This window comes from Glycine soja, chromosome 4 (genome assembly GCF_004193775.1).
Source record: "Glycine soja cultivar W05 chromosome 4, ASM419377v2, whole genome shotgun sequence".
Lineage (NCBI taxonomy): Eukaryota > Viridiplantae > Streptophyta > Magnoliopsida > Fabales > Fabaceae > Glycine > Glycine soja.
This window is the reverse complement of record NC_041005.1, coordinates 33206913-33220383: the sequence shown is the minus strand read 5'-3', so window position 1 is coordinate 33220383 and position 13471 is coordinate 33206913. Positions and strand designations below refer to the sequence as shown.

The 13471-nt window shown below is 31.1% G+C and overlaps 1 long non-coding RNA gene and 1 pseudogene across 1 annotated transcript; both read left to right on the top strand.

Moving 5' to 3' along the window:
• The first annotated feature begins 497 nt into the window (after positions 1 to 497).
• On the top strand, positions 498 to 4375 carry LOC114410751 (annotated as a pseudogene).
• A 5866-nt stretch (positions 4376 to 10241) lies between these two features.
• LOC114409605 lies at positions 10242 to 12351 on the top strand. The gene is made up of 2 exons (XR_003666133.1): positions 10242 to 11539; positions 11748 to 12351. It is a non-coding gene; the product is annotated as an uncharacterized LOC114409605 (long non-coding RNA).
• The last annotated feature ends 1120 nt before the right edge of the window (positions 12352 to 13471 follow it).

The window sequence follows — 13471 nt, the reverse complement described above, 5'->3', positions numbered from 1 at the left end:
TTGGGACACAGTATCAATTAAAATTGGCTACTAGTTTAGTAGATGCAAGTGGACTAAAAACATACAAAAGTTGGAATTAATAAAGTTTTATAGTTTCCTTATCTTAAAATGTTTGACTGCTTGAGTATAAACATTGTTGTATCTCTAAAACTCTGAATGTTACACTTTTGTAATACCAGCAATATAATCCTTTAAATGGAACAAAATCTAAAAATATATACATGACACAATAAACTAATTATACTGAATTGAGTCTTAAATCAAGACTCAATGTGAAAATGCCACCTTATTTACGAACTTTTGTTTCTCATAGCCAGATGGATCGATTAAGCATTTGCTAGTGCGTTTCATTACATATTTATTAATGATTAGATACTTCTTTTTCCCTTTTTTAGTTGTTACTCTTCTAGTAACTTAAATGGATAAGGAATGGATGAATTTTCCGAGATATAGCTCGAGGTACATTAATGGTGTTGAGTATTTTATAAATCACCTTGAATGAAGAAGGGCAACCTATTGGGCCAAATGAAAAGACAGTTTCTGAATTCGGTAGTTTTTTGGGAACTATAGCGAGAAGTTCAGATTTTTGTCCACTCAATTACACTAATTGGAAGGCTCTAGACACAGACCCTATATGGGATTATGCCAATGTACTAACTTCATCCATTTGAACATGTGTCTTAGCATATTTAAATGAATTGGACATTTCTAATTTTTTTTTCTTTGTAGCAAAAATACATTATCTCGAAGAAAGGACAGAAGGTTGTGTTTTCTATTATAAATGATGCTTGGTGGTGATGCTTGATTAAAAGGGAGTATTTTGGCAAGTATAAAACCTTAAGTGAGTGATTGAAAAATCGTCCTCCAGAAATACCAGAAGCACACTTTAAGGAATTGATGGAATATTAGAGACTTGAAGCCATTCAAGTATGACATACATATATATTATTGTATATTACACTAGTTGATACTCAGTATTAATACATTCTCTAATAATAAATTTAGATAATCAATCATAAAAATGCCATAAATATAGCTCAACAGAAATGGAGACATCGAGCCTGGCCTATAAGCTTTGCTCGTATAAGGGAACAATTGGTATTGCCTTTTCTAATATTGTAAGTCAATATTTAAATTGTCTCATTTCATTATTGTACTCATAGCTATATTTCCTTGGTATAGCGTGCAAGTAAGAAGGATAGAGCCCCCGACTCAAGCTAAAATGTTTATTGAAACTTGACAAAGTAAGAATGGAAAGGAGTTGGACATAGAAAAAACCATGCAATTGTAAGTTTTCTTATATGAATTTATCAATTTGCATATAAATATCTAAATTTGAATTAATATTTAATTTTAAATATACTAGGGGAAACTTCAAGAGTTGATTGAAAATTCTGGCCAGTCTTCTTCAGAAGCTTTCCAAACTATGTTTGGCAAAGAAAAACCAGGGAGAGTACGTTGTCACAGAAAAACTACGACACCTACTCTCTTGAAAAATAAATAAAATTTCAAAAATCGAAAAAAGACATGTTGAAAAAGGTGAAAGAATTAAATGATAAAATTCAAGAGATAGAAGAAAAATGCGACAAAGAAATGGCAACAACCGAGGAAAAATGTTTTCAAGAAATGGCAACAGTGGAGCAAAAAATTCAATTTCTTGTAGAGACTGAACTAAATCAAAACGCATCAGAATTTAATGTTGCATCTATGGCAACTTCGTTATCAACTCCACCTGAAGCTAAGTGCTTTACGTTCTTCAACATCAACACATGCTCCAATTAATAATAAGGTATGTTGCAGCTTTGGCAGCTTTGTTATCAACTCCACCTGATGCTAAGTGCTTTACATTCTTCAACATCAACGCATGCTCCAATTAATAATAAGGTAATATTGAAGCTTAATCTTTTTAGCCTAGATTGAAGTAATAAATTTGGTTTTGCAGTTATTTCCTTTTAAAAGCAAGTGTGATGCCTTGTTTATAGTTTCATTTCCTTCATATATAATGCTAATTATATGTGATGCCTTGATTTATATCCTTGCTAACAAATTAAAGAGTATAAGATAGTTGTTAATAATCTTCTTTACTTTTCTATTCTACTCTTTTCTTTTCTTTTTGGTTAGTTGTTGCTTGATTTTGAGTTGTGACTTGAAATATTTAGATTTTATATTTGATTGCTTGTGATAATTTTATTATTTTAATAAATTCAGATTTTGTGGTAGTATATTTTTATGATAAATAGACAATGTTGCCTTTCTATCACATCACTACTTTGTCAAGTTTTTGGTGTTAAGTCATTGGAATTTGACTGATGATTTTGATTATTTTTTATGATTTAATTGTTAAGTTCCTGGTGTGAAGTTTCTATATTTTGATGATTTTTAATTTGGTTGTAGTAATAATTATGAGGATTCTTGGTTGCAAATATTGTTTTAGGTGGGTTCTTCATTTTCTATTATAAAAGTTTAGCTTTAATTAGACAAATTTCTTATTAATTATGATTTTTTAAATTTATTTTATAGATGTGTAAAGATGGTATGGATGAAGACGATCAAGACTTTGGAAGCAAAAGATGAAGACCTAGATCAAGATGATTCATGAGTGACATGCAAAATTTTAGTTTTTTTAGATTACAAGATTATTTTAGAAGCTACATAATGATGAATGATGATTGATATTATTTTCTAGAAAATACCTTATCAACCCAATTAGTCATCTTTATTTATGACTTGTACGTAGTTCATGACTACAATTTTTGTTTTAGTGAACAAGGTAACGATGTGATGACATAATATCTTTTTTTCTTTAATTTACTTGGTGTTTCCAAAAGTATAACTTTATTATTAGTTTATTGTCATCGATAAAAATAATTTTTAATAAACAAAAATAAATAAATTTTATACTTAATTAAATTATTTTTCTGTTAAAGTTGTTCCCAAACTATCTTACAAAATCATTTTATACATCTAGAATACAAATTGTTGCCTTAAAAAGAAAATATATCGTATATTCCCAAACAAAAGAAAAATATTTTCTACATTTATAATTGATAATAACAAACAATTGCGTGTTTTGTTTGACAATATGGTATAAAATTGTTGTTGTAGAACATTAAAAAAAACCATTCTTTATGTCATTGATTGCTACATTTTTTTACGGTTTCCTTTGCCTACAACGGTTTTTGTTGTTGCCTTTCATTGCAACGGTGGAAAATTGTTGTTGCAGGTCACTTAAAAAACCATTCTCTTTATCATATTAAAGACTACAATTTTTTTGACAGCGTTGCCCTTGTTGAAAAAATTGTTCCCAAAGGCTAAGGCAATGCCTTAGTTTACCACAGTTTAAAAACCATTCTCTAAGAAAAATACAATTGCTTTATTGTAATAGACAACACATTTCACGTGTAGCATTAGGCAAAAAATATAGTAGTGAACACACAATCGCATTGACTGATGATGAAATCATGGTTTAGGGTTACATAAAGGTTTCTTATTGAGGTGATGGATCAGAATGTCTTAGTGCATATCATATTTATAATGTTTAATGGCTTGTCACATTCACTTCAAAAAGAACGGCCAAGATGCCACCGACAAAATGAACGGCCTGGATATCACTGATTGGAGCAATGCACATTGAACGATCAATATCTCACCAATAAAATTAATGACCTAGATATCCCCAATTGGAGCAACTGATGTTGAATGCCCAGGATCTCATCGAAAAAATGAACGGCCTAGATATCACCGATTGGAACAATGCATGTTGAATAGCCAATATCCCATTGACAAAATCAACGACCAAGATTCCACCGAATGAATTGTGTTACTGTTAGATTTTTTATATAAATACAATGCATGTATTGTCATCATATACTCTAACTCATAGACTCACTTTCTCTCCTTTTCATATATGCATTTTTAACTTCTTCTTGACATTAATACCAAAGCCTAAACCATGACATCTACAACTGTTCCTCTTCTTTGGAAACAACATCTTCATAGATCTGACAAAGTATGTAATATATTATATTTAATTGAATGTTAATTATGTTATGATTTACAAATAATGATGTTGTTACTATTTTGATTTTTGTTGGTAATAGATGATTTAATCCAATAATATGCTTAGGCTATGCCTTCTCTAGATCCCATAATTGAACCTTTGTTGGTTCAAGTTAGGTTTTCAGATGTTGCAAAGCTCAGACAAGTTAAAATTGATGATGCTTTAGTGAGTGCTTTGGTAGAAAGGTGGAGACTTGAGTCACACACGTTTCATCTTCCTGTTGGTGAATGCACAATCACCTTGGAAGATGTTGTTCTTCAACTAGGTTTACGCATTGATGGAAGACTAGTTACTGGCCCAACATATTATGATTGAGAATAAATGTGCGCAGAATATATAGGTGTTGTTCTCCCAGACAATGCACTGGTGGGATCAACAATTAAACTAAAATGGTTAAAATAACACATGCTGACTCTCCCAACAGAACCACACTGCAACAACTAGCAACATATTGTAGGGTATACATTTGAGGGTTGATTGGTGGGATGTTGATGCCAGATAAGTCAGCGAACAAAGTTCACCTGATGTATTTACCCCTGTTAGCAGATCTTGATTGGGCTGGCTTGTACAACTGGGGTTTGACATGTTTAGCACATTTGTACAAAGAAAAGTGTAGGACTATTTATCCCACATCCAAAAAAGGGAGGATGTGTAGTGTTGTTACAGTCTTGGGCATGGTATCACATGTCGTTCATTCAACCAAGGATCGAGCGTCAGTCGTCATATCCACTTGCAACTTGGTAAATGAAAAATTCTCTCAAACAAGGTCCATTTTTTGTAATATATTTGACACTAACATATTACATTTCACTAGACTGGAGCAGCAGAGGCCTACGATTTTCTAGAATCCCACGCGGTGATGTGATAGGCTACAAGTCAAGATTCAACAACATGCGTAACGAGGAGATTGAACCATTTGTTTTTTGTTTTATTTATTCAAGCATCAATTACGTTATTTTTAAAATTACTAATGCAAATTATTTTTTCAATTCCATTGGATACCTTACAAAGGTTTTGAGTCATTTCTGCCAGAAAATACATACAATCCAAAATATGGAGTGCTTGTGTAGCTTTAATTTGTTTTCCAGTGGTAGTATGACATCAAACTGATAAGGCCACGCTCTAATTTGGACTTGGTCAAGACATACCAAATCCACCGCATAATCTTGACAAAGTCCATCATACTGACATGAGAGGACATAGTGACACAAATTGGGCAAAGGAACATCAATGGTGGATTGCAATTTGGAAGGAAAGACGCAAATATATGTTAATCGGCCAACCAATTCTTGGAAAGATTGAACATATGAGTCACTACATGGATTGGTACCGAGCAAATTCAAAAATTTTCCAAAGACAGTTTGCAAATTATCTAAACGTTGCTGCTACATCTCGTTAAGCTCTAGACATGAAAACTGAACAACATTCTCCACAACAAAGTCCTCCAGTTGTTGCTAGCATGCATGATGAAGGACCACAACCACATGCTCAATCATACGAATTCATGCCACAAACTCATCATCAAGAAGATTATGAGTACAATTTGTAGCTCTTCATTGCCAATGGAGAACACTTTATAAGCAATCTCATGGGCACAGATCTTCAAACACCAGAGTCTACTTATGCGCACATGCAAAGTATGCCCATACCTTCATTTGCATCTTTTCACCAAAGTACTACACTGTATTTTTCTGATATAAATTGATTGAACATTCATTTCTTCGAGATGATTTCACCCCACGTTGCTTTTCCCCATACAATTTTGTTGGATCGAGTGGCCTCAGAATAATTAAGAACGGGGGGTTGAATTAATTATTCCTAAACCTTTACTAATTAAAAATTTACTCTTCTAAGGCTTTTACTATGTTGTTAAGAGAATAAGAAGTAGAAGAGAAACTTAACCAAAAGTAAAAGCGGAAATTAAAATGCACAGCGGAAATTAAAAGAGTAGGGAAGAAGGAGACAAACACACAAGAGTTTTTATACTGGTTCGGCAACAACCCGTGCCTACATCCAGTCCCCAAGCGACCTGCGGTCCTTGAGATTTCTTTTCCAACCTTGTAAAAATCCTTCTACAAGCAAAGATCCACAAGGGATGTACCCTCCCTTGTTCTCTTTGAACCTAGTGGATGTACCCTCCACTAGAACTGATCCACAAGAGATGTACTCTCTCTTGTTCTCAGTCAACAACCCAAGTAGATGTACCCTCTACTTGTACCACAAAGGATGTACCCTACAATGTGTTAAGACAAAGATCTCAGGCGGTTAAACCTTTGATACTTTGTGAATGAGGATACAAAAGAATTCTCAGGCGGTTAGTCCTTTGAAAACTTTTGTATAAGGGAAAGGGAAGAATCAAAAGAATTCTCAGACTATGTCGTTTTGAATTCTTTGACAAGGGAGAATGGAGACACAAAAGAATTCAGACGGTTAGTCCTTTGTTCTTTTGGAAAAGGGAGAAGAGAGACACAAAAAGAATTCAGGCGGTTAGTCCTTGGCGAATTCTTTTTGGCAAAGGGAGAAGGGAATGAAAAGAATGAATAGCACAAGTTTTCAAGGTTTGGAAAACCAGAAAACTTTGAAAAGCTTTTGCCAAAAGGAATAAAAAGAAGAAGTTCAAAGAGACTCAGAAAACAATGTGGAAAAAATTGCTTGTGTAAAGAATGAATTGGAAAAGATAGATGTATGAAATGCAAAACAAAGCATTGCTTTTATAGACTTTTTATGTCTGGTCAAGAGAACCATTAGAAGAGTTATGACCTTTAGAAAAACTTAAAACCAATTTGAAAAAGTCAAAAACTATTTGAAGAGTTACATCTTTTGATTTGTTCAGAAACTATCACTGGTAATCGATTACCAAATTAGTGTAATCGATTACACAAAGCTTTTATGTGAAAGGATGTGACTCTTCACATTTGAATTTGAATTTCAACGTTCAAAGGCACTGGTAATCGATTACCAAAACATTGTAATCGATTACAGCTTTTTGAAATCAATTGGAACGTTGTAAATTCATTTGAAAACTTTTTCAAATCCATTTTGCTACTGGTAATCGATTAGCAGAGAGTAAAAACTCTTTGGTAAACATGTTTTGAGAAAAATCCATGTGCTACTCAGTTTTTGAAAAAACTTTTTCATACTTATCTTGATTAAGCCTTCTCTTGATTCTTGAATCATGAGTCTTGAATCTTGATCTTGATTCTTGAAAGCTTGATCCTTGAATCTTGATTCTTGATTCTTGAAATCAACTTTCCTCTTGAATCTTGAAGTGTTCTTCAACTTTCCTCTTGAATCTTGTAGTGTTCTTGATTCTATCTTGAACATCTTGAACTCATTCTTTGATTGACCTTTGAGATTTTTGTCATCACCTTTGTCATCATCTTTGTTATCATCAAAACATCTTTGAATCAATCTTGATTCATCATGAAGCTTTGCTTCTACAAATTTAACCTCACATTACTTGTTTCGAGACGATGTGACTGCATAATGCTTTTTACGAGATGATTTGACTAAACACTATTTTTTTTTCGAATAGTGCAAACCAACCGTAATTAATTAAGACTCAATTTAAATTGTTTATATTTTCAGTGTGATCTCAACCATTAGTATGAGTCATGTGAAAATAGTAGATCGCCTAATATATATAGCAATAGAATCCTGTAGAGCTTCATCTTTTGTGCCAAAAAAGGAGTGGTCGAGATAACACTAGCAGTAATCAACCGCCCATAACACATTAACGTTAACAAGGTTATTATTCACCCATCAGGAATCCTGTAGAGCTTCATCTTTTGTGCCAAAAAAAAAAGTGGTCGAGATAGCACCTACAACAATTATTGGCCCATAATTGTGATATATCTTCCATTCAAAGTCCAACTCATTTATTTGTATAAATATGGGTAATGCATGGATGTAAAATTCAATATCTCATTATCTTCAAACCTTTTATTTTTTTCACAAAGTCTCATTCATCATGGATAATAATCCATAGGAGTTTCTCGACATTGATGACTCAGACCTCCCATCCTTTGTATGCCTTTCTAACCCAAATTTGTCATCCTACAATTCAACAACACTTATTCCTAGTTTTGTAGGGGTCATACAAGTTGTCATGATGAATTGATAATCTAGGGAGCCACTCCCAACTCAAGAATTCATAATTTGTGCCCGCCAAGTAACCCAATGTAAATTTAACAGGAATCCATGGTTATATGCTTTAGATTTCATTTGATCACAAGGTCAGCAATCGTAAAATATTTATTGTATTTGATACACCTAAACATTTAATTGATTGTTGAATTTGCATAATTGTAGGATTGACATACATCATGGGACACTGTTAGGATCCATTATACTTTTGATTGTGTACCTTTAACAATCTCAAAACTTATACACCCAATGGTTGTGGTGACATAAGAGTTACGTTCAAGGTAGTCAAGTTTAATTCGGTCTCTAACGATTACATTGCTATTTTTGGGATATTCATTCATGAGAGCTTTAATTTCTGGATCTTACGATGATGTCACTTTGCGGCGGACAATCATACAAGATAAAGATTTTGGCCAATATATAGATATTGGTTTTGTCTTAGTTCTGCAAGAGGTGAGTTTCTTACTCTTGTTAATTTCTTACTTTTTGTGTCATATAGAGTTTATTTTTTTATTGAACTGAATGATATATTATACAAGCGATTATGTTTTGTTCCTTTATTCCTCACTCCAAATGTTATTTGAATATTACGCTGCACAATGTTGTCAAGGTAATGTTTTTGCATTTCAGGTTACCAATAATTTTGGTATTCACAAATTTGCATTATATGCTCATGTGTTGTTAATATTTGACACAGGTGTTTCTGAAGGAGAATTGACCTCTTGTCAAGAATTATGTATTTTGTGCATGCAACATGTCATGAAGTGTGTTTCAGGAATGATTTTATCATATATGTTTGTTTTTTTATGATATTGATTATGTATGCTTTAAGAATTTTATGTGTAATCTTGTTTTATTTTATGGATTGTCATTTAAGTTCAATCGCAATGTCTTTTTAATAATAGTAGTAATTCCAGTTTACATTAAGTTTTACTATTTAATATGATATATCAACTCATAATTAACTAATTATATTATAAAAGGAGTTTACTAAGGATTTGGAAAATAAATATTAAGAAGGATCACACATCAGTAAAATTGTCTGGTTTCATTTAAGGACTAGTTTTCTTTTCAATACTATTCTATATTAATTCATATTTAAGTACTCATAATTTTACATCAATCATCAATGCAAACTATTAAAATTGAACATGTTTTATTTATTTAATTTGTTTAGGTAAAATTAATTAAATCATTTAAATATATACATTTTTCATAAATATTTAACTAAATTATATTTATATTAAGTATTTAAATGTATGCATTTTTCTTAAATGCTATTCTAGATAAATTATATTTTTTATAAATTAATATATAATTTAGTAGAATAAAAAAATGAAAACAAAAAAGAAAATTTAAAAAAAAACTTGTAAGAAGAAATAAAAAACAATTTAAATAATAAAAAAACTAAAAGAAATAACAAAAAAAGGAAGAAAAAAAACTCAGTTCACATTATGAAATGAGTTAAAAAAAAAACTTACGAAATGGGTTCACGAGGAATTGATTTCGTAAGGTGGCTTAGAAAAAAAAAATAGACCTTATAAAATTGGATCTTGAAAAATCGATTTCATAACGTGCGAAAAACTACAGGTGAGGGGAACCGATTTCTCATCATGAATAATATTTTATATTATTGTTGTAAATATATTTTGAGTTGTATTATTTAAATAAATATTTCTTTTATTATTTGAGTGAAAAATTCTATATTTTTCATATAACTCGTGACATGTATAAAAAATTTATACGCAATATATATTTTTCATATATGTCAATTCATAAAATACATATTTATAATGTATTAATTAATATCTGATTAATAATTAACTGATCAGTAATTAATTTATTAACATAAATCTATTATATTAAATTTAAATTTGATTGTACCAATTATTATTATTATTATTATTATTATTATTATTATTATTATTATTATTATTATTATTATTATTATTATTATTATTATTATTATTACATAAAAAGAAAGTTTTGAGACAAATATAGGGGTAAGATTATCAGCACCAAAAAGATGGCCGTAGTACCGTCTCAGTGCAATAATTTACTTGCCCTGATAATGATATTTCTTTGAGCCTTTCCATCCCAAAAGGAACAAGTCATTTTCAATTCCACCAACACCAAGGACGCCACTGCTTTTCATTTTCAATATCATAACCTAACCCAACCCTACCCTTATCTTAATGTGTACGGTCCTCCAATCAATCAATGACAAAAGACGCTTTGGCATTATCCCTCCCCATTAGGGTTTCTGATACACTGTTCACTCCCTTTCCAGGCTAGGGCTTCTGGGCGTTGGTAGAGACAGCACAACACAGATCTGCACAATTTTATTCATATGATTTCTAGATCTGGCTATGCGTACACACTTTTATGCTTACTTTGCAGTAATTTGTTACTAATCAAAGTTTATGAAAAAGCCGGAAAACGGGGTTCGTTGGTTCAAGTTTGGAAGGTGATCCAGAATTTTAGACTGAAAGTGTTGTACAACTCATTTGGAACACTGAATAATAGTCTCAAAGATTGGGTAAAGTAGCTGGAAAACAGTGTATATCCCAATGTTAGCAGAGGGCAGGTTGGTGGGTTTTCTGTTTCTGGAATCATTCTATTCTCATGTTCTTCTCCATGAATAGTTTGGAGCCAAATTTTTTCTGCTGCTGTTAAAAGAATTATTTTTTTTCTGCCTCTCTCATTATGTTTTTTTTATTTGTTTTCATAACATTGATTTGAAATATTTATTAATTTTATCAGATAATTAATCTTATAAAAAATATAATTAAATAATTTTTAGTAAGATCTTACAAGCTCCAAATCTGAAAAGTTGCGTAAAGACTGAAAAATGATTTAAAGAGACTAAATTCAATTTCACTTGACCATCAAAATATTGGTGTCTCTTTCACCAATTGATTATATCATGCATGCCCTTAGGCTATAGATCTACGCATATATGAAGGGTACAGTATGTTACTATATATGTAGTCTGTGTTCTAGGGCATTCCGTAGATTTCCCTTTATTTTGTTTTCCTTGTCTTTTGGATTTAGAATCATAAATGTCTTTATTTGACTAGTCAGATTTTTTTTTTTTTTTGAATGGCCTCTTGGGTTTGCTTCTGGATCCTGATTTTGGGGTACACACAATGTCATACATTGCTTTCTCCCTTTTTTCTTGTTCTGGAACACGATCACATGTTTTTGATTGAAAAGTGGAAGCAGTGTTAGAAAATCTCATGAGAAATAACACGGCTCTGAAGGCAGCCCTGGGAGTTTTCTCCTTTTTGAAGCTTCTTGCGGCGGAGGGAGACAAAGAGCCTGAGAATTTGGGTAAAGAATAACAGAAATTGATGTTACCAAACTGAAATAGTAATGTTTTTTATTTTTTTATTTTTATGATATCAAAATGAAATAATTGTTGAAAACTATAGTTTGATTCCCTATGTCTCTATAGTAGAAAGAAAAGTGGGGTTGGCGTTTTTTGGACAGAGAGGAATCTACATATTTGTGCCAATAATACTTTCTTTTGTCCCAACAGATGGCTCCGCTGCTTGAAATTTCTGAATTAGGTGTCATGGGATATGAACAGTAAGTACACCGGTTTCCCTAATATGCTTTATCTCCTTTTTATTTTCTTATTTATTCTTCTTCTTTTCTAGAGTTTTATTATAAGTTTTCCATTAAACATGACAAACAAATGGAGAGAGAGAGAGAGAATTCTGAATATTGGAGAGTGGAGACCAATAACCCGGTGCCACCTCCCCCATAAACCGGTTCCACCTCCCCCATGTGCTTGTATTAATAAGTTACAACATTCATCATATTTTTCATTCTTTTCAACCTTTCTGAATTAGGTGTCATTGGACCACTACAAATTAATGTTATTTGTGGGTAAAGGATGATATATTGCTCAAACACAAAATCTGAACTCGTAGACATATACTGTATATTCTAAGGCTCATTTTATTTTCTGAATTGCGGGTGAAGTGATAGGATATCCTCCATCATTTGATGTTTTGATTAAAGTCTGTGCTAATAATAACATTCTTGGTTTTACTTTAATCTGTTCGGACCGGAACTTCATTGTTTCGTAGGGAATTGCGAATAATGTACTATTCAAACGAGAATATTTTTATGAGTTATATCAGGACTGTTTCTTTACATGGCATATTTTTACTGTTTTTTTCTTTTTTCTTTTTTAATTTTTAATCTATATTTTTGAAATTGAATCTCAATATTTTTAAATAATTACTAATATTTAAAAATAAATTTATAACAAAATATAAATTATTTATCATAAATCTAAAACATAACCTTTATGTTAGAAAATATTTATTTATTATAACAGTTTATATATGTAAAATTATTATTTTATAGATTTAACTATATAAAATAAATATTTATTCTGCATATTACACAATATAAAATACTAATTCAAATTGATAAGAATAATACTAGGTTAGGGTTCCTCAGTTTTTATATGAGATGACCAAATACTAGTTTTGGGAGATTATCGCCAATCCACATCAATGTTCCATATTTTGTTTTTGTGCGTGTTTTTTGGTTAGATAAATTAAGTTACATATGCTTTGAAACCAGTTTTAGAATTATGCTAACAAATGAAAAATAAAATTCAAAAGTCCCATCCTTCGAGTGTAATCAAATATGAGAAAAGACTTTTTTTTCACTTCAAAATTTTACATTTTCCTAACATGTTTACGAATATAGGAGAAGACATGTATCCCATGTATGTATAAATATACGATACGTGTGTAAAATTTTATAGTGTAACAAAAAGAAAGTGTTCATCAATATATCTATAACAATATATAAAGACTCAAGGAGAATATCTTCTTGTGAACACTTTGACTTTGTTAAAGACTATTTTATAGTTCAGTTGTTCTCAAAATTATCCACTAGTTTCTTACACTTTTCTTTTTGTATTTATCCATTTACTCCCTCTTCCTCTTTTATTTTATAAAAAAGTATAAATCATAGCATAATATAAACGCACACACAGGAAAAATGAATTTTTTTTTAAAAAAAGCAAAATGAAGAAAGAAAAAACAAACAGGGTTGAAAGTACAGTAAAGTACTATCTTATTATGTTGCAAGATTTGATCATATAATCACGTTTCTCCAACTTTTACCGTGTTGTGCTACTGTAATCTTTTCCCCCCAAATCTTAATTGTATTTAGTTTTTTTTTTTAACTGAATTGTATTTTATTTAGTTTCTATACTTTAGTTTAGGTGCATTTACT